At 41.7% G+C, this 19,831-nt stretch overlaps 1 protein-coding gene across 7 annotated transcripts in view; it reads right to left on the minus strand.

Annotated features, from left to right (window-relative positions):
- NCOA2 (nuclear receptor coactivator 2) overlaps positions 1–18,561 on the minus strand; it is a 202,746-nt gene extending 184,185 nt beyond the window's left edge. For 3 of the 7 annotated variants that reach the window (XM_048077045.2, XM_048077042.2, XM_048077044.2), the window contains exons 1-2: positions 14,428–14,583; positions 4,724–4,803 (exon numbers count right to left, since the gene is read on the minus strand). The gene's annotated coding sequence lies outside the window, so the exon portion shown is untranslated. Of the gene's footprint in view, positions 1–4,723; positions 4,804–12,018; positions 13,124–14,386; positions 14,584–18,422 lie in introns of those variants that run through there. The other 4 variants (XM_013172477.3, XM_066993074.1, XM_048077043.2 and 1 more) reach the window with 4 other exon arrangements.
- Positions 18,562–19,831: the final 1,270 nt, after the last annotated feature.

Below are 19,831 nucleotides of genomic sequence, written 5' to 3' on the forward strand. Positions count from 1 at the left end.
ATCTCATCTTCTTTGATGATGCAAGTGCTCAGTTGTCCTGTTCTTGACCCCTTTAGAATTCTCAGGCTCCAATACCAGTGGTACAATGTCATCAATCTATATTTAAAATATATATTGATTTTCCACAGACAATAATGACAGCTATTCCTTCTGCAAATGCATATATACTATACCTTTGCCCACATAAAAACGTTCCTATCAAGGTAAGAAATGAAAAAAATCTTACCAAAGCCCATTACTAAGTCAAAACCAATATTTAAGAAGTGAATAAAATTGAGTTAGCAATCTCATTTCCTAAATATTTTTTATATATCTCACTGAAACTGAAGTGTTAGAAATAATCTTCCTGGATATAGCTAGAAAAGGCAAATTTCAATCAATTGAATGATAGTGTTTTCAACAGTCCTTGATATATGAAGTTTGGTTCTATCAGCTTAGTAAGAAGTTCATTGACAGAGCACTCCATTTAAGTCCATTCACAGCAATTAATGAGTTTTACATATTTAAGGACAGTTTACTTCAGACTTAAAATGAATTTGAACATTGTGGCCTCAAAACTATTAGAGTACTTTTAATCTGCTTTCATTATTAACAAATCTAGATCTGCTAGTTGCAAGGATGATGAGATTTCTCTATAATCCTGTTTTCACTAATTTTAAAGGAAATGCAATATAGTGTATTTGTGTAAATTTCAACTCTCCCACACAATAAAAACCAAGGATTTCCATAATCTCCATTTGTAATTCAAGGAAGGAATTAATAATAATATATGGGTCAATTTAATAAATCTTAATAGATGCTCATTTCTCTACGTCTGTGGAACATTCTCACTGTACCACCCACACAGAAAGTTTGCTCTCAGATTAGCAGTATCATTTTAACCCTGACTGCATTAAATTCACTATAATCAAGCATCTACTTTTACAGGCATCTTTATAGGCAATTCATGTTAACTGTCGCTACTGAGCAGGAGTGACTGAAAACAGAAAAATCTGATCATATTTCATGCAAAACAGAGTTCCTCAGTTTTGAGGTCTAAGAAATGTGACCACATTCTCTTTATTTAGCACAAACCAATTCAAACTAGGTTAAAACTGCCTCATAGATTCCCCTTCAAATGAGAAGACCTAAGTCAAAAAAATTTCTATTCCTGTGATCAATAACTATTTTACTTCAAGTATTTCAGAAATACAGACCCTATAGGAGTTAAGGTGTTGTGAACTCACTCCTGAGCTCTTGGTGGGCTCTATCCCAGCACAACTTTGCATTTTGATAGAAGTGATCTCTCTCTCTCTCTCTCTCTCTCTCACACTTTTATTTATATTTCATACATGGAACCTACTGTAATCTTGCCTCACATGCATCTTCAAGCTAACAGTGAACGCTCTTAAAACTTGCTTCAACATAAGGTACTTTTATTTTCAGTCTTACACTGTGTTTTCTGACAGCACTCCCTTTACACATATTAGGAGGACACAGTCAAAAGTGGGACATCTGTCAGAATTTTATCGATGACTGCTGTGAGCAACAAGGAGTACTACAACTCATAACAAACAGAAATATTTTCCATGCATCACACTTGACACTAACTACAACACAAATGCCAATGAAATCACTACAAAGTTGGATTGAAACAGACTCTCATCAAGAGTGACAGAAAAGTGAGATTCCTCTACTCTGCATTCTTTTTTTTCTTTTTTTCCCCCTGAGAAACATTCACTGCAAAAGAAACCATTTCAAGCAGAAAGAAAAGGAGAAAGAGACAGAAGACGTTTTCTGTCAGAAAACCTTTAAATTAGGAACTAAGGTTAGTATTTTTATCTGGGTGGTTTGTTTAAAAACTAAAGTCTGACTGTCTCTAACTGCACACCCTTCTGGTAGGGCACAGCAGCTATCTTGTATGACCCTAACCACCAGATTTCCAAGGGTGTAGTCACAAATTCTAGCATTTACATTATTTCTACATGCTTATGTATATATACTCTAAAGCTGTTGAACCAGTCCAGGACTCAAACTCTTATGCGCTACATTATATTCAGAATATATCCATCCAGTATTAAGCAGTAGTTTCACTTGATGCAAAGCTTACTGCAGTGGCAGAGAGGCTGAATGCACGCAATCGTGTTACAGTCCCACAACACACAGTCAAACACAACATTTATTCCACAGGCAGCTCATATCAAAAGCTGAGGACAGAATTTCTCAGGAGATTCCAGCTGGTATATCTTTTCACAGAATCACAGAGTTGTAGGGGTTGGAAGGGACCTCAATAGATCGAGTCCAACCCTCCTGCCAAAGCAGGTTCCCTAGAGCAGGCTGCCCAGGTAGGCACCCAGACGGGCCTTAAATATCTCCAGAGAAGGAGACTCCACAACCTCCCTGGGCAGCCTGTTCCAGTGCTCCGTCGCCATGAAGAATTTCTTTCACATGTTGGTGCGGAACTGCCTGTGCTCCATTTTGTGGCCATTGCCCCTTGTCCTGTCCCCACAAACCACTGAAAAGAGGTTGGCCAAATCCCTCTGTCTCCCACACTTAAGATACTTGTAAACATTTTCTAAGTTCAGACATTAATAGTTAATATAAATTAATATAATTTCTCTCTGATATTGCACCGGAGAATGTGAAACTCTGAATAAATCAAAAAATAGGACTGAGATCCCAGGAATTCAGAAGTCAATGTTAACACTTCTGAGGACTCAAAGGAACCAAAGTTTGAAGATACTCCATATCTTATGCAATTCTCTTTCCCTTAACTATCGTGTGAACACGTGGGTAACTATCCATTTTAGAACATTAGGATATTATTTTTGGAGAGCTGCCTCTCTATTTCCAGGTTCATCCTTGGCTTCAAATCCTTTCATGGAACTTTTTTTTTTTTTTTAACACTGTTTTCTTCCTCACTGTTATAACCACAGGCTTCACATACAAATATTTATCTCTTAGTTGCTCATATTAAAAGCTTTGAGCTTTTCATACACAGCAACTATGTTTTATTTAGTATCTGCAAAAGTACCATATTACTTTCTGTCACTGTATCAACTAAATGAATTTGGAATTTTGGTGCAGAATTTAGCAGCACTGAGCAAAAGAAAGTTTTTTTTTCCCCACTCACGGTAATTAATTAGGAAAAAAGGCAATTATATGTAAATTGCTTTTTATTTGAATATTTACCTTTTTCAGTCTTAACCTAATGCATTCTCTGTTTGATAGAAAATTGCAATCAAGACAACTGAAATGAAAACAAACATGCTATCAATTTGACAACAAAATTTCATGTTCTCTATGGGGAATTTTGGCAGTGACATTTTTCTTTCTTTATTATTCATACCTAACTCATTCTATTATGAGTCTTTTATTCAATAGAAAAAGAAAAAATCAACAACATATTTTGAGATTCTTACTTTCTTCTTTTTAAGAAATTAATTTAAATGGTCACAAAAATAGCTTATTATTGAGAAAACCTGCATGTACACATTGTGATCATTGTGCATCTCAAGTAAGTAGTGTAAATAAATATAGTGTAAGCAATAAGTGTAACTAAGTAATAAATAACATCTACATGGCACAACATTTTCAAGTTAATATATAAACAAACTATTCAACCAGTATTATGAAGTCTATTGAATGCAATGAACTGCAAATTTTTATTATTAGAACAGCCAAGGAAAAAGGCAGAAAAACAGAAGCACTGAAAAGCTTCTTAAATCTCATTTCAGTTTAAAGAAAAGCATTGTTACTTTGCAAGAAAAAAAATCTCAATGTAATTAACGAAAGAGGAAATGATACTTGATGTAGACATACATAATTTTACCCGTAAATGGCTGGCATTGTATAAACAGCTATGCCCAAAAAAACCCAAACCCTTCTTAGTTGGCTCATTCCCCACCTCTATATTTAGTGTGCAAGCCTCAAAAATACATATTTCTGACCTTAATAAGTCACTCTATGTGCTAAAAGACAACATTTATTCATGAGTACCCTGAAAAGGTTCTCACATAAAATCTCAAATGCGTATTTGTAAAAGATTTATACCAAGTGAGTATATTGATATATTAAACATACCTAAAATAAAAACACAGCATTTATATTCTACTTTCTTTCACTGCACTACCAAACTATTATTAGTCTGCATTTAAACAATCCACAGGGGTCCTGTTTTCTAATTCTCAGTGGTATTATCCCTTCTTGTGAGCAGAGTTAAACAGGCACAGCACTGCCTGATGGAGCCATCAGACAGTAATTCTTGAGCAACAAGCAGTTTAAGTCATCAGTGTCATTATACCTATTTCAGCCCTCAATTTAAGTAATTTATTAGTGCAGATAGTTGGACGGAAAAGCTTGTATTACTTCATACTCAACCTTCACAGAAAGACAGACCATAATCAGCACATTGGAAAAACACCAGTTCCTTAGTAAAAGGATGAAGTATCAAACAAACTTCATGTGCAGAAGCATCACATTTTCCCCTTCAGCCTTCGCAGAACAGAGTCCCATTCCTGGTCCTGGAGCTAAAGCAAGCTCCCTGCTTTCATAACCAGTTTGAGCATAATTGTTGAAAGTCTCTAAAATGTTCATATTTCCTGACTGTAACATCACACATTACTTAAAACCAGGGTTTGTTCTGCTGTATCCACACAATCACTTTAAGATGTCTCACATCAAATTCCTCAGCAACGGAGATAAAACTGTAAGGCGGTCTAATTAAACATGACGGAGAACTCACCGAGACTCAGCGAGGCAGGCAGGGAGTTCTAGATGCTGTGTGCGTGAGGGACCCCAACACTCAGATGTATCTCAAGTACGCTGTGAACAAAATTGAGAAAAATATTAGGTTTTTTTTGTTTTTAGACAGGCAAAGAAAAATGAAAATATAATGGTTAGCACATCTCACTTTTAAGCATAACATCGTGAGGGAAACATTATGTATGTTGCAGAACATTATCTCTTTTTCCAGACATAACAACAATCTCCTTCTAGTTACACAATCACTCCAGGCACACAGCTTCCTCTTTACCTGCTACCTCCTGCAAATTTGCAGTGATAGCAACTAAGATGTTTAAATTAATTTACATGGTATATAGTCCTTGTTTTCACAAAAGAATCTGTGGGAACTCTCTGTGAAAGTGGTTGGTTCCTTTTTTGGTTGACTGCTTGGCTGGCTGACTTTGTAACTTATGAGTTTCAAATCTCTAAAAAGGAGAAACTGATGTTTTTATAAAATGCTTCTCAAACATTTTTAAAAATTGTATGTGTAGAAGCATGTTTCTTCTCTGAATCTCCACTTACAAGACCTCTGACTTGAATGATGAGTATCTGTGGACAACCAACAAACAACAACAAATCTCTCTTCATTAGTACCGAACTTAAGATGCCAGAAGAGCAGAAGACAAGCATCACAAAGTAACGTGCATTTCTTCAAGAAAGAAGAGGAGGTGGGCAATATTAAAATGACACTGTCCACAAAAATATTATACCTGGACTTTTGTTTTTAAGTCAGACAAGTACTTTATGTCAAATGTATCCAAGCAAGCTACCAAAAAGTTCTCTAATTTCTCTTTCTGACTAACAAAAGGGCAGAACATAAAGATAATGGAAGATAAGCTACGTGTCATCAACAAAAAGCACTAATTACACCTTGAGAAAAGTGGGATTTCTAGACAACTATATGATTTCTGTCAATATCACCATCTCACAAGAAAACTTCAAATAAGATCTGCTGATTTTTTTCTAGTTCAGGCAGGATATCACTACAGTAACAGACTATTCAGAGGACCCACTAATAAAAAAAGTATTTTTGTATAAAATACATACACAGAAGATCTGAAAACATTACTCTCTCAGGAATACCTAAGAATTATACAAGGTCTACAAACCACTTTTTTTTTTTTTTAATTAATTTTAATTTTGGCCTTGGAGTTGGCCCTCATTCATGCAAAACACGGTCATGTCTTGGAGTGAAATTATAAAGTAAAACACCAGATCATTTAGCATTTTAGCAGGAATTACAATTTCTGCCAGACACCTGCAGTTCAGAGGGATTCAGTAAGGAGAAGCCACTGCCCAAGCAGATGATGAGGCATAGCCACTGGGTGCCCTTTGGGCCAAAGGCAGAGAGTGAGGGCTTCAGCCCCAGCCATGGTGGGATGGCCCTTTGCCATAGGATTGCAATAACAACAAGAATATCTGTGTAGACAGAATTGTTTTCCATTCATCTCCCAACTCTAGAAGGGCTGAATCCTCCTCATCATGCCCGTCTTTTCAACTGCTGCACACCAGCAAAGGAGAATGGGCACCACTCAAGTACCATCTTGTCTCAACAAGCACGGCTGGTGTGTTCCTCCTGCTAATTTATTTTGGGGTCCTCACCTCCTGATCTATGTGGCCTTCCAATATCACTGCTCAGTGTCTGCACATGAGTAACGCGATTCCCAATGGCTACTCTACAGCTCACTGGGCACAGTGCCACAATGATGAAAGATCAGCAAAACTTGCCATTTTCATTTTTTTCTATCTGTATAACATTTTAAATGATAACGATAGGGCTGTCTGAAAACCAAGACAATACATGATAGTTTCATAGGTTAAATACTATCTTCAAAAAACTGCTAACAAAGTGTTTCTTTTTAAGTAAAAGTCTTAAATTGTACATAAACCAGTGATAAGCTTGATGTACCCAAACACATGGTATATTCCAGATTTATACTTCTAATTAAACTGGATTATCAGTAAGGAAAAGTGATGAACACTGCACACTGAAGTTATCTATTAGTCCTTATTTTCCTTTCTCAAAGCCCTTTCTGAAATACAAAGTAAAAGCAACACTGGAACAAGGCACTGCTAGTACCTATTCCACGCAAATCATACCCACAAGAATCAGAAGGTTCTTGCGATGCCCCTGAAAACCGAAGAGAAACCACCCTTGCACAAAGCCAGCTTTCACAGTAATATACTTTTAACAGTGGTGCTCAAAGGCCTGCATATAGGCCTCAAACAAAGACCTACATGATGAAAGAGCCTCTGCCTTAAAATGTGTACAAATTATAAGCATTAGCTATGATATAAAAATGGAATATTATAGTTTCTATTCTTCACACTTCTAGCTTTCCAGCGCCACCGTTCAATCTTCCATAGACTGAAGAGTAAAAGAAAACTTTTAAAAGGCAAACATAATAACTAAGTGCAACTGATAGGGCCCAAAATAACATCCTGACTTCAAGACACTTCGCATGTTTATTTTCCATTCATTCACAATAATTTCTTTCTTCTACAGTGCAAATGGACATCTGCATTCCAGCTACCTGTAGCAGTGTAAGATATGTTAACTCCTTGCCCCATAAAGACTCTAAGTTGTGAAGAGAACAAAATATCAACGCTACAAACTACAGTTTAGCTAAAAAGAAGGGAGTGCAAGACAACCACTTTCAGACATATGTAGAATAGACCTTTATTTAATACATGCAAGCCTAGTGAATGTATTTTTTGATCACATACATACAATCTTCAGATTCCCTCACTCTTATGTTAAGAAACGGTCTTTAAAGTGACGTCATTGTCAGTTAACATTTTCATGAAAAACCATAGCAAGAAAACATTCTGAGGCCTCACTAGAAATGCAGTATCTTTGTATCAAAGTAAGCTGTGATCCTTAAAAAACAAAAAAAAAGCTTTAAACTATGTTATTAGAGCTGCATTTTAGAGCCAGTAAAGTATCAACAGGTTGACTTACGAAAAAAATAAATAAAATAAAGGCAACAAGTATCCTAGTCCTACTAAAACGAAATCACATAATCCTGGTTTTAAATTCTGATTACTTCTTCTTCAAGTCAAGTCTTCATATTCTTTTTTTTAAGAATTCTCCTTGAAACTGCAACTGAAATTAGGTAAAGTAAATAATGTATTCACCTGTATAAGCTCACAATCTTCCTACTCTATGAAACTGTTCTAAGAAATTGATAGGAAAGGAAGAGGACATCACTCGTATCTCTGGAGACCAAGGTACAAATTTGTATAAGGGCCGCAAGTGAAATTAGTTGAAGATAATTGCATTTATTTCTGGGAATAACCTCAGTGGTTGGTCTGCAAGCCCTGACATTACTGTAGAAACACTAAAGGATGGAAACCAAAGAGCTACCTGGCAAACTCAAAACAGGATGGAAGGACTGTGATGGAAAGTAATCGCCAGTGTAAACCAGGTGATGTCTGAACTCTCATTTGCACAGGTACGAAAAGCATATGACCTTAACTTTATTTATTTTTAAATTTGATTCTGTCACACAGGTGTGATGAATTTGTAAGTTCATAAACTAGCTGTAATAAAAGTTTCAGTATATACTATCAAATTTATTCATAGGCAGAACTTCCTCCTCCCTCATAAAGTTTTCTTTTTAAATGCAATTTAGTACTTCCTACATAATCTGTGAGGTACAAATAAGTGACAAACTACATTGTTTTTAATTGGAGTAATTTTCTTCAAAATCCATTTGTAAGGCTCGTTAGAGATCAATACTGACAGCGATGAAAAACTAAATCTGTTCACACACAGATGAATTACCACATGGACAGAATAAGATTCCATAATATTCCTGACCTAACAAGTAAAATGTTATTTCACTTTCCATCCCCATTCTTCAATCCCAGACTTTTCCACTGAGGCAGCCAATAAAGCAGCCAATTGTGATATGTCCACTATAAATCCTACCAAAGAGCAACAATATGTCTTACATAGCTCACTAAAAAAGCATCAAAATAGCAACACTCAGTCATCACTACATCAGATATATGATCTCACTATATCCAAGGATCCCCCCCCCGTAGAAGCTCACGTGACCTGTACTACCTGAGATTTATGGATAAATTAACATTTTCAGTAGATGTCTTTAATTTGTCGCCTAAACTCCCTGCCCTTTCATTAATACATTAATAGTTTCCATATATTTTGCTAAAATAGCCCATGTTACGTTATCCTTTCTAAACAAGGAGTAACTTCAAGTTAAAAAAGAAAAAAATGTAATTAGGATTTGCAGAGAGGGCGCTGCATGTTACCTGCAAAAAGCAGAAGCATATTACAAAAAGGCTCCTGAAAACTCTAATCAGAGCACACTCACAGAAAGAGTGAGATTTACTATCAGTTATAGCTGTGAAAATGAGAGCAAAGAAAGAATAATATATGCCAGTAACTGTATTAATGGGAGATTGTTATGGAAGCCATTTAAGGAAATGCAAGACTTCAAATGGTATAATGATGCAGCTGCAGAAGAAAAAAAAAAGTGTATTGTTAATGTGTTGTTGTATAGCTTTAGACATTTAAATTAATGAACTAATTTCAAACTTCAAAAAGCCAAGCACCCCAGTGACCATACACTTTCCATAGGAATCGTGCCTGTATTATTTCCATAAAACTAAGTAAAATTTCTATTACACTTAACTTGAATAACATCTTATTTCCATAGAACAAGATTGAAAAATCATAAATATTAACAAAATGTAATGCAGTGAATCCACCACATTCAAGATGTATTTTTTGAGCTATTCATCAACCCCAAGTAATTTTATAAAGCAGCAGAAGTATTCTAAATGCTCAGGAAAGGAAACACTGTTCTAGGTAATAAGTAAATGTAGGACTGAGCAGAAGAAAATGAATTTCTTCCACTCAGTTTTTTTCATTATGTAAATTAATGTTAATACTATTTCTGAATACTCACATCACTACACTGACAAAATTGTTTTGTTTGGGATTTTTTTGTTTGTTTGCTTAAGCCCTTATTTAAAAATACACCATGATGATTTGTGGTGTTGTTTTTTGTTTGTTTGTTTTAGCTTGGATTTTTTATTTTATTAAATGCTGCACCCTAAATTGATTAAACTATGCAAGCTGTCATTTTCCATGTCCCATTTCTACTTGGTATATTTTGAAGAGGCTAAGCTATTGAATCATTAAAAATAGGGAGTGTTTGCATAATGCAAATACTGCTGACAAACTATTAGCCTCAGAACTGGTAAGCTGCTTTAGTAATATGTAACCACTGATGTAACATTACAAATTATTCTTACTACTCAAAGTTACCATTTCACCTATATGCACGCCTGCTCAAACTGCAACTCCAACACAGAGCAGGATTCCTTATGTTTCACGTTTCCCCTGAAATCTTACAAATATTATCAAAATACTATCTATAATAAACATGTGAAGCGCACGTTATCTAAGCTCGATTACCCTGACGGGTAAAAGTCAAAGAATACTTCTGTAAGGTTTAAATTCCCAGGAGAAGAAAAGCTCAGCTCTTGTCTGCAAGCACACAATGGAATCACAGCTGACGATGCACATCTTTTTCTGGATGTCTCCATATGCTCAGGAGGGTTCCCCCCCCCCCCCCCCAGTCCCTCCCTGTTTCTCCCTCTCCGCCTCCCTTGCTCTCAGCATTACATTGACAGATTTGTCTTTATCTGCCACCAGGAGCATGAGAATGTTTTAACAACTAACACAAATAAAGTAGTGCACTGAACTTCACCTTATTTAAAAATAAAAATAAGGGATCCTGCCAGAGTAGCCATCTGTAACTAAATTAGCTAACAGTAGAAAACGAGTGCATGAATGGATGCTGTAATACACCTTCTACAAAAGTAAATATCAACATTACTCTGTCCTTAGTTTAAAATGCTAAGTCACACACAAGGGTATATACCGTGTAACAACACATCTCACCTTTGGCCTCAGAAGCCAGAAGCCAAACACAGAAATAAATGAATACCGAACGTTTTAATGTAGGTAAGAATTCTAAAGAAAACGTGTGGAATTTGTTAAATACTTTATACGTACTTGAATACAAATTGCATTGTTTAGAGAGGCTAAGCACAGCAAACATACAAAAAATGAATTTGGCAGAAACAGCATTAGCTCAGTATTGCCTTTCTTCAGCGCACAATTAGTACTGAGCAGACAAAGAGAGTTACATTTATACTTGAATTTGGCACCAGTCTCACGCTCAGCTTTTTCTCTTCAATGAGCTGACAGCATCCTCAAGGCTTTAAGTCTCACAAGCCTCTGCAATTTCCACAATTCTCATTTCAGGTGCTACCAAAACTCAGGCTCAACGCTGAGCCCCAGATTTTGCCAATAAGACAGTGACATCAGCAACAAAGGGAAAGACCAGAAGACTGTGTGCATTGTAGCAGCAGCTGTCTTTCCCAATGACTTTGTTCTTCCTGCTGAAAAACCTGTGCTCTCTGCAGATGGACTAGCTCTTACTCTCTTTCAGCGATGGAGGGAAGTGTCAACACTTTCATTCTCATGACAGAGTCTTGCAGACTTACAGTGAGCAAGCTGCATCCTAAAGGATTATAAAAACACAAATATTCCTAAATAATTAATCTTGACTTCATGGCTTCAGTTTAATACAATACGCTACTTCCTACGTGAACAAATCCCTAATACTTTCCCATTTTTGTCCAAGGGGAACGATCTTTGAACATTTTCACTCTCAAATTATGTAGCTATGGTTTAAGAACTTAAAACTGAACTGTCTTATTCCAACAGTATCATTCTTGATAGGAATAATGTATTCCTTCCTCAAATGTCTTGAGTTTCGAATATAGCACTGACACCACCAGGACACACAAAGAGGAACACAAGAAGAGCTACACATCTTGCAAAAAAAGCATCTTCAGAAACTACAGAGATACTCATGAAGTATCAGTGTAGTATATGGATCCTTTTGCTAGTAAAGACCACAAGCTTGAGAAAATATGAAGTTGAGAAACCTTCAGCTTTTACGTGAAATAAAAGAACTTGCCGGCTGAAAAAAGAAAGACATAATTACACCACCTTTGTCAGGCATTTATTACATAATGCTCACCAAAATGAGATACAAACATACTGAAAATTACATGATTCTTCAAATATTTGTATGACATTTAAGATCAACCATTCTTTTTAAAGCTGTTCTGAATATTTCTGAGGGTTGATTCCATGACTGAGTATTTTGCTCAAGACCCCGGATCACAAATGGACATTAAGCTTACCACAGCACCTCTTGTAAACTTGGGGAATAACCTAGGGAGGGCAGGGGGGCAAATTTACATCTTTATCTCCCATGACAGACTGCAGCCAACTTCTGTGTTACAGTGTAATACAGCTACTTGAGGGCTATATTAGAAACGTCAAAGTAAGGAACACAAATTCATGGGTGTCCACACGTGCCTGCAAACACATGTATGCGCAAATTTGCATGAGCCTGATGTACCCTATTTATGACACCACTGCTGACGTCAACAAGCAAATGTTCTGAAAACTACGTAGGAGGTGCAGGACCTACACAATCTGTGGTAAAAACGGCCAGTTTTCATTCACAGGGGTCTTACACTGTTCATAAGGGAACAAGAACGTCGCTTTGGGGAATAACAGCTTCAGTATGAGGTTCTCGAGGGCACCCAACGCTGCCATTTCTCTGCGAGCGCCCAGCACAGTGGATCAGCAGCTCCCCCTGCCCAGGCGGCCTCTTGGAGGGATCCCCCACGAGAGGAGCCCACCAGGTGGCCCAACGCCACTATCAGGTTGTAAGAAGCGAGGAAATTAACCGGCCAGAGTTGATTTCATACTTCAGCACATAAAAACCCAACGGGATGAAAACAAATGACTGCCGTCAGCCACAATGGCAGCGAAGTAAGAACAACAACCAAAAAAAAAATGCTTTAAGTAAAAAGAGTGGCAGCCTTAAACTGCCTACTTATTTACAGTGGCAATAGAGCTTTGCCGTAACTGTCATAGGCAGACACAATACGCTGAGCTCAAACTATTCTTAAACAGCCTAAAAATATTGCAGGAAGCAGGTGAATAGGCTTTACAACCGAACCGACTACCCCGAAATAAAATACAAGCATACGAAGAAAACCCAGCAATCGATTATTGCCCAACAAGCAAGCCGGCCTCCCTTCACAAGGAGGCTGTTTCCTGGCTAAATTACAAGTGCGTTCAGACAGCGGGCTGCACACACGCACTTCGGAGGCGAGTAGCGAGGGTGAGACCAGCTCGGACCCCGCGGCTCCGGTTACACCGCGGTTACTCCGCGGTTACTCCGCGCCCGGCGGCCCCCGAGGAGCGCGGCGGCAGCGGGGGGCCCGCAGCGCCCCCGCGGCGCGGGGAGGGGCGCAACAACCGCGCTGCGCGGGGGGAGGAGGGCTTGGGGCACCTCTCCCCCCCCCTCCCCCCCCGCCCCAAAAGCGTGGGGCCCCGCTCCCGGCGCTGCCACCACCGCCGCGGCCCCCCCGTCCTTGCAGCCCCGCGGTGAGCGCGGCGCCGCCCGCCCCGCCCGCACGGGGACCCCGCGCCCAGCCGGCTGCCATCCCTCCTCCTCCTCCTCCTCCTCGTCCTCCCCGCCCCGCGCACACACGCAGCCACACGGCACTGCGGCGGCCGGGCCCCCACCCCACCCACCCCTCCCGGGAGGCGGCGGCCGCCCCGGGGCTGCGCGAACGCGGAGCCTCCGCGGCTCGGCTCGGCCCGGCCCGGCCCCGGTTCGGCTCGGCCCGGCCCGGCCCGGCGCGCACACGCAGGCGCAGCCCCCGCGCAGAAAGTTCGCAGAAGTTGCCCGCTTTGCCCCCTCCTTCCCCCCGAGCTCCCCGGCCCACCGGGAAGGGCAGAGGGCACCTGGAGGAGCCGAGCAGAGCCCAGCCGGGATGGGGAAGGGAAAAGGGAAGGGGGCGGCCGGCTCGGCCCCGAGCCGTTGTCAGCCGGGGGAAGGGGAGGGGGCGAACACCGCCCTGCTCCCCAAATCAGCCCTTTTGTCAGCGGGGACGGAGAGACCCTCCCTGCAAGTTTCCCGTGTGTGGGGGGGATCCTCAACACCCCTCTGAAATCCCCCCCCTCGCCCCGCTCTGCCCCATGCCCTCCGCCGGCGGATGCCCGCGCCCCCCCGCGGCGCCCCCTGCCTTCCCCCCACTTTCTCCCCCCGGCAGCCGCGGAGAGGCGGCTCCCCACCTCCGGCCGGCCTGGCCGCAGCGAAGCGACCCCCCCCGGCCCGGCGGCGGCAGGGTGCGGTGCAAGCACCCCTCGACCCCCCCCACAACGGGGGGGGGGGGGCGTCCCGGGGCACTACCTCCCCCCCCTAAAAAAAGGGGGTGTGCGCGCGCGATGCCCCCGCGAGGGGCGGCCCCGCAGCCCCTCTTCCCCTTCACCTCCCCGCCGAGGGGGCCGCGACCCCCGCCCGGTTCCCCCCCCCCATAACCCCCCCGCTCCCCTCGGCCGGCGTCAGCGCGGGGGAAGCCGCCCGCCACCGCCGTCCCTCCGCGGCCCCGGGCGGCCCCCGGTGCCCGTCGGGGAGGCGTGGGGGGGGGCCGGGGCACACCCCCCCCTGCCGAGCCGGGGCCGAGGGGGGCGTGCGGGAGCCGGTACCGGGGTCAGCGGCGTCCCCCGCGGCCGCCGGCGGCGCTGACCTTCGCTTTGTAAGCCGAAGCTGAAGCTGGGGCTGCGGCCGCCATGTTCCCGTTTTAATAACTGCCTGCTTGTTTATTTCAATGCAGAGACCCTCCCACCACTCGCCCTCCTCCTCCTCCTCCTCCCCTTCTACCCAGAGGAGGGCTGGACGGGGAGGAGGCGGGGGGAGGCACAAGGCACTCCCCCCCCCTGCCCCCGGGCACGGCGGCAGCGGCCGGGCCCCGAGCTGGGGGAGGCCGAGCCGAGCCGAGCCGGGCCGGGCCGGGCCGGGCGGCACCGAGGCGCCGCCACCCCCGGCCGATGTCCCCCCGGGCCGCGGGGCTGTCCCGCTGCCCGCCCCCGGGGACAATGGCAGCCCCGCTCCCCCCAGCCCTGCACCCACCGGGGGGGGGGGGGGGGAAGGGGAAAAAGGGGAGGGAGGGGGGAAGAAAGGAAAAGAGGAGGAAAAAAAAAAAAAAAAAAAGTCCTTCGCCCTCACAGGGCGAGTCTTTAAATGCAGCCCGCTGCGGGACTGGGGCGCTTCCCTTTTAGGGGCCCATCTTCACCAAAAAGAAGGGGGCGGTCTTATTTCCCCCCCACTCCCCCAAACAAAATAAAAATAAAAATAAAAAAAAAAAAAAGGAAAACACGTTGCGTGCAAATTGTGGCACCGCCGCGCAACCGCGCAGCAGCACCGACTCTCGCAGGATGGGGAGATGCGAGTTAAAAATTATTGAGGGCCGAAGGATGGCTGTTAAACATTGCCCTTTAGTTCTGCAGGCTAAGCCGTTATGCAGAAATCCTATCTTAGAAGATCAGCCTTACGTTTTCACAAGTATCACTAATGGCGAGTTATTCTCTGCAGGCTCTAACAATTGTTATTTCTAATGTTTTCTCACATGAATATGTAGCCCTAAGTTTTTCTGCAGTTATCCAGGCATTATACATTGTTACTGATAGTATGGCTAACTCAGCAGATATTCTGATACTTTTTTTTATCATAATCCTTGTTTTTCAGGTGGTTACATTTTGCTGTAGTACCTGTGCTGCGTATGTTTCCCTATGCTCGTCTGACTCATTTTTGTGTTTGTTTGTTTTGCTTTTTTTCTTTCATTTAGTAACAATAGTTCAGCTGTGTCTCAAAACAAATTTAAGGCAAACCTTCTGCCCTGCTCGTCTCCTCAGTCCACTGAAAACTTCTAATATTTTCCTTTTCTGGAGAATGAACTTGGGTATGGTGGGGATGGCCATCAGAAGTCTGCTTGAATTTAGTCATTAGAAAGCTGGGGGGATGGAGGGGATAATTCACATATGCTTAGCTTTGCTGCTAAATTAATGAGAGATCCTACCTACCCTAAATGCCACCCTCTTAGGGGAGTGCTTTTGGCATCACCCCAAGTGGGCATGCTCCAGTGCTGGGCTGCTGCAGCTGGAGAGGACAACCCTTGGGAATGTCCCTGCCCATCAGTCGTGCTCAGGCAGAGAAACTCTTGTGTTTGCAGAAAGCTCTTCCACCGTGCCCGTAGACAGGCAGGCAGCAAAGAGATCGAAGGGCTGTTCTGGCTGAAGTGCAGAGAAGTCAGAATATTACCTTGAAATAACATGGCAAATGAGAGCAGCTTGTATGTGGAAGAAAACCTGCGGCAAAGAGACAGAGCTTTTCCTCTGGTCTCATTTGTTATATCTGTGCAAATTTCTGTAGCAAATAAGCTCACTGTTATACAGGCAATAATCTCATTTACCTCACGGTCATGATTCATTCATTCCCCTATGCGAAATGAAGCAGTGGTCCGCTGGGAAAAAAATAGTGTCTTTGATACTATGACCATAAGCAGTCCAATTTAGAATTGCGCAGGTAATTTTAATTTTTTTTTTAATTTTTTTTTATTTTAATTTTTCCCAACCCCACACATCCTTCAACGTAACCAAAAGTCCTCATTAAATTATTACCTGAATCCACCAGGAAGAGCAAGGGAGGCCTTTTACCTTGCTGCGATACAATCACAACAGATTGCCCACCTACCGCAAAGTTTATGGGCTCAGCATTGAGAAAACCCCTGAGTCTGAAGCAGCTAAGAGTCCTTGTCAAACTGGGTGAGAGAGGGGATTTAACTACATACACACATGTTCAGATCCTCTGAAATTTGTTATAAGCTGCTAACTCATGAGCAAACACGTTTTGTCATCTAAGGCCAGAATACAAAACCCTGGTCACAAATATCACTGTGTGCAAAGGCCAGGAATTATGTTATTCCTAATTGCTGTTCTTTAAAGGGAAAGCGTCATCTTCCAGAGGGAAATGGATTCACTAAACACAATTCAGTGCTGGATTTTATTCAGCTTTATGGCTCTTCTTTGAATCTCCTCCAATGTATTGCACCAGTGCTGCATTAAGCTGAGTGGAGATGGGTTTCGCTTTTCACAAGAAGCTTCTCCAGTTTTAAACAAGAGCAATATATGCATTCTGTCATCCTCCCATGTTCATCCTCCTCCCACTTAGACTTCTAACCTTGCTGGCTATTTTGTTCACAGCATCACATTGTACAGTCACTTGATTATTCACTGTGATCTGCAAACCTTTCCTGGTGTGAAACTTAACACAGACAGAAGCTTTTAATTCCTTTGAATTTTCAGTGAAGTTTGCTTAAATTCCCTCATCATAACTTTTTTTTTCCCCCAGATCAATAAGAAAAAAAAAAAAAAGAGAATCTCAGTGTAGTAGTGTTTCACTGATCAGAATAAACATATGTTTTCATTTTTTTTAATTATTCCCCCCCTCCTTCCCCCCGGTGAATTTCTACAAAATTTGGCACCCAGGGTACTGTGAGTAAAACTAACATACACAGAAATGTTCTTGCCTGCTTTTCAAATAAGCTAGAAAGTTACTCTTCCATCAGGTGAAAGGCAATTAACAATTTGTTGAATGCTCATGAAATTGGTAAGCCACTTAGGTATGGCTGCTGTCTCATAAAGCTCCATCTCCAGCTTTAACACGTAACAAAGAGGGGTTTATGTGCACCTGCTGACATCAGGGCTATATGTAGAGCAGCTGTTGGTGTACAATTTTTTTTTTCCATGAGCAGCTGCATTTACCCTGTATATTCACTCTGCCCACCTTTATGGAGAACTGAGTCCCCACTTATTAACATTCCCAAGACGACTTAGATATGGTCTTTATGACATCAATATATATAGAGAGAGAGAAATATTGTATATACCTAACTCAAATCCACAAAGAAATTAAAATGAAATTTTAAATCAGGTAAATCTGCTATAAGATCTTCACCCTCTTTAGGGTGAGGGGGACCTGTCAAGATCTTTTGGCTGAACCCTCAGCTCCACGTAGGGCCAATTTTGAAGTTATACCAGCTTTCCCAGTGTCATATCCAGCCAAGTTTTTCTGTCTCTAAGGAAGGAGATTGCACAGCACCTCTAAGCAACCTGTTCCAGTGTTTGACCACACTTGTGAGGTTTCTGTGGTTTTTTGTTTGTTTGTTTTTGTTATTGGTGGTGGTAGTTGGTTTTTGTTTTGTTTTGTTTTTTTCCTTTATATCTAACAAGTATTTTCCAGCTTGTGTCTGTTACCTCTCACAGTTAAAAGGCAACTGTGACCTTCCAAGAAGGCTCCATCTTCTTTATACCTGCCCATTAGATAACTGAGGAGAACAACAAAATTCCCATCTGCATTCCCTCCATAAGACCGAACAACCCAACCCTCTCAATTGCTACTTGCATGCCATTTGCTCCAGCCACCTCACCAACTTGGCAGCACTTTGCTGGATTTGCCTTTTTATGTCAATGCCTTTTATGTACTCAAGACCTCAAAGGAGGACGCAGTAGTCCAGATGCAATCTCACACATACTCCACGGATGGGAATATTGCTCTTGTTATTATGGCCATTGGCCTTTGTTGCAATCGCACACTGTTGGCTGGGTTGTTGCTCACCTACAAATCCCTTTTTGCAAAGCTGTTTTCTACCTACTCAGTCCCCCAGCTCATAACGTGGACACTTACTCCATCCCAGTTTGAGGATGCTGTACCACCATTTGTCAGAATTTGAGAAGTTCCTGCCAGCCCTTTTCTCCAGTCTGCTGATGTCCCTCCAGTGTGCTCACCACACCTCCCCAGTCTGTCGTCAACTGCAAACTTGCCATGGGTACACTTCATCTCATCACTGAGGTCACTGACAATGATGTCACACAGTTTCAGCCCCAAGATTCCAGCCAACAGCTGGATTTGCTACTGGATCACAACCCTTGAGCCTAAGGGTCCAGCCAATTTTACACCAAATCTTCCTCTCATCTAGTTCTTACCTTTCCAGTGTCGTTAAATAAGGTCTGCAAGTGATTGTGGCAAAAGTCTTACTGAAGCCAAGGTAAATGACATCCCCTGCTCTCCCCTTCTCCACATAAAATGTCCATCCCTTCTTGTTACAGAAAGCAGTTGGGTTGGTCAGGCAGATTTTGGCTTACTGCCTGTCCCCTATCACCTGCCTAATCCTCCCACAGACTAAGGTCAGGCTGTCTGGTAGTCCCCTACATCTTCCTCCTTGTAGATGGAGGCAACATTTGCCTTTTTTGAGCCACTAAGTGCTTCTCCCAGACACCATGACCATGGAAAGGTATGCTGTACGCGCACCTGGCATGGTACTCATACCTTATGGTTACAGTCACTGTGACACTCTGACCTGGCATCCCATCCCCAAACCACCTCTGATTATGCTCCTTCCATCATCCCTTTACCAAAAGCTCCCCTTTCAAAGTCACACATCGATTTAAATGGTGCTATGTTCTTTTAAAGCATCTACGCTCAGCTTCCCTAATGAGACTTGGGATTTATTTTCATATGATGCATTGAAACACTGACTTAATTACGAGGTTGTAGTGAGGAACTTATCATAGGTGCATAGTCCTTATGTGTTAAAATTAAAAATAAGACTTTTTTTCTCTTAGAAAAACTTTAGACATCATCTTCCCACATCAAATAATAAAAATGTAATTTTTAAAAGTGTTTAATCAAATATTTTGTTGCCTTTTGAGGTGTTGTTAATACAGAAGTTTGTTTCATGTTTGTATTTTTTCATCAGATAATCTTGAAAATCTCCAAACTTTTTCAAACAATAAATCAATCAAGATCAATTTTATCTTATAAAGTGTCCTGAATTTGTTAAGCCAACACTCTTTGAAGAGAGGTATTATAAAAAAAAATCTGGGTTAGCTAGTCTACCTATGAAAATTATAAATGTGTAGTGTATTAGAATTTTAATCAATATTTATACAAATATTTTTGTACTAGAATAAATTACTCTTGTTTTATTCATACTACTTTTTTTTAGTAGTTTTGACTAAGACAAAATAATATTCACCTGAGGGAAATATACATGTATAACTAAAGCTCAACTGCTATGGCAAGTGTATATATCA

Source organism: Anser cygnoides, chromosome 2 (genome assembly GCF_040182565.1).
Source record: "Anser cygnoides isolate HZ-2024a breed goose chromosome 2, Taihu_goose_T2T_genome, whole genome shotgun sequence".
Classification (NCBI taxonomy): domain Eukaryota; kingdom Metazoa; phylum Chordata; class Aves; order Anseriformes; family Anatidae; genus Anser; species Anser cygnoides.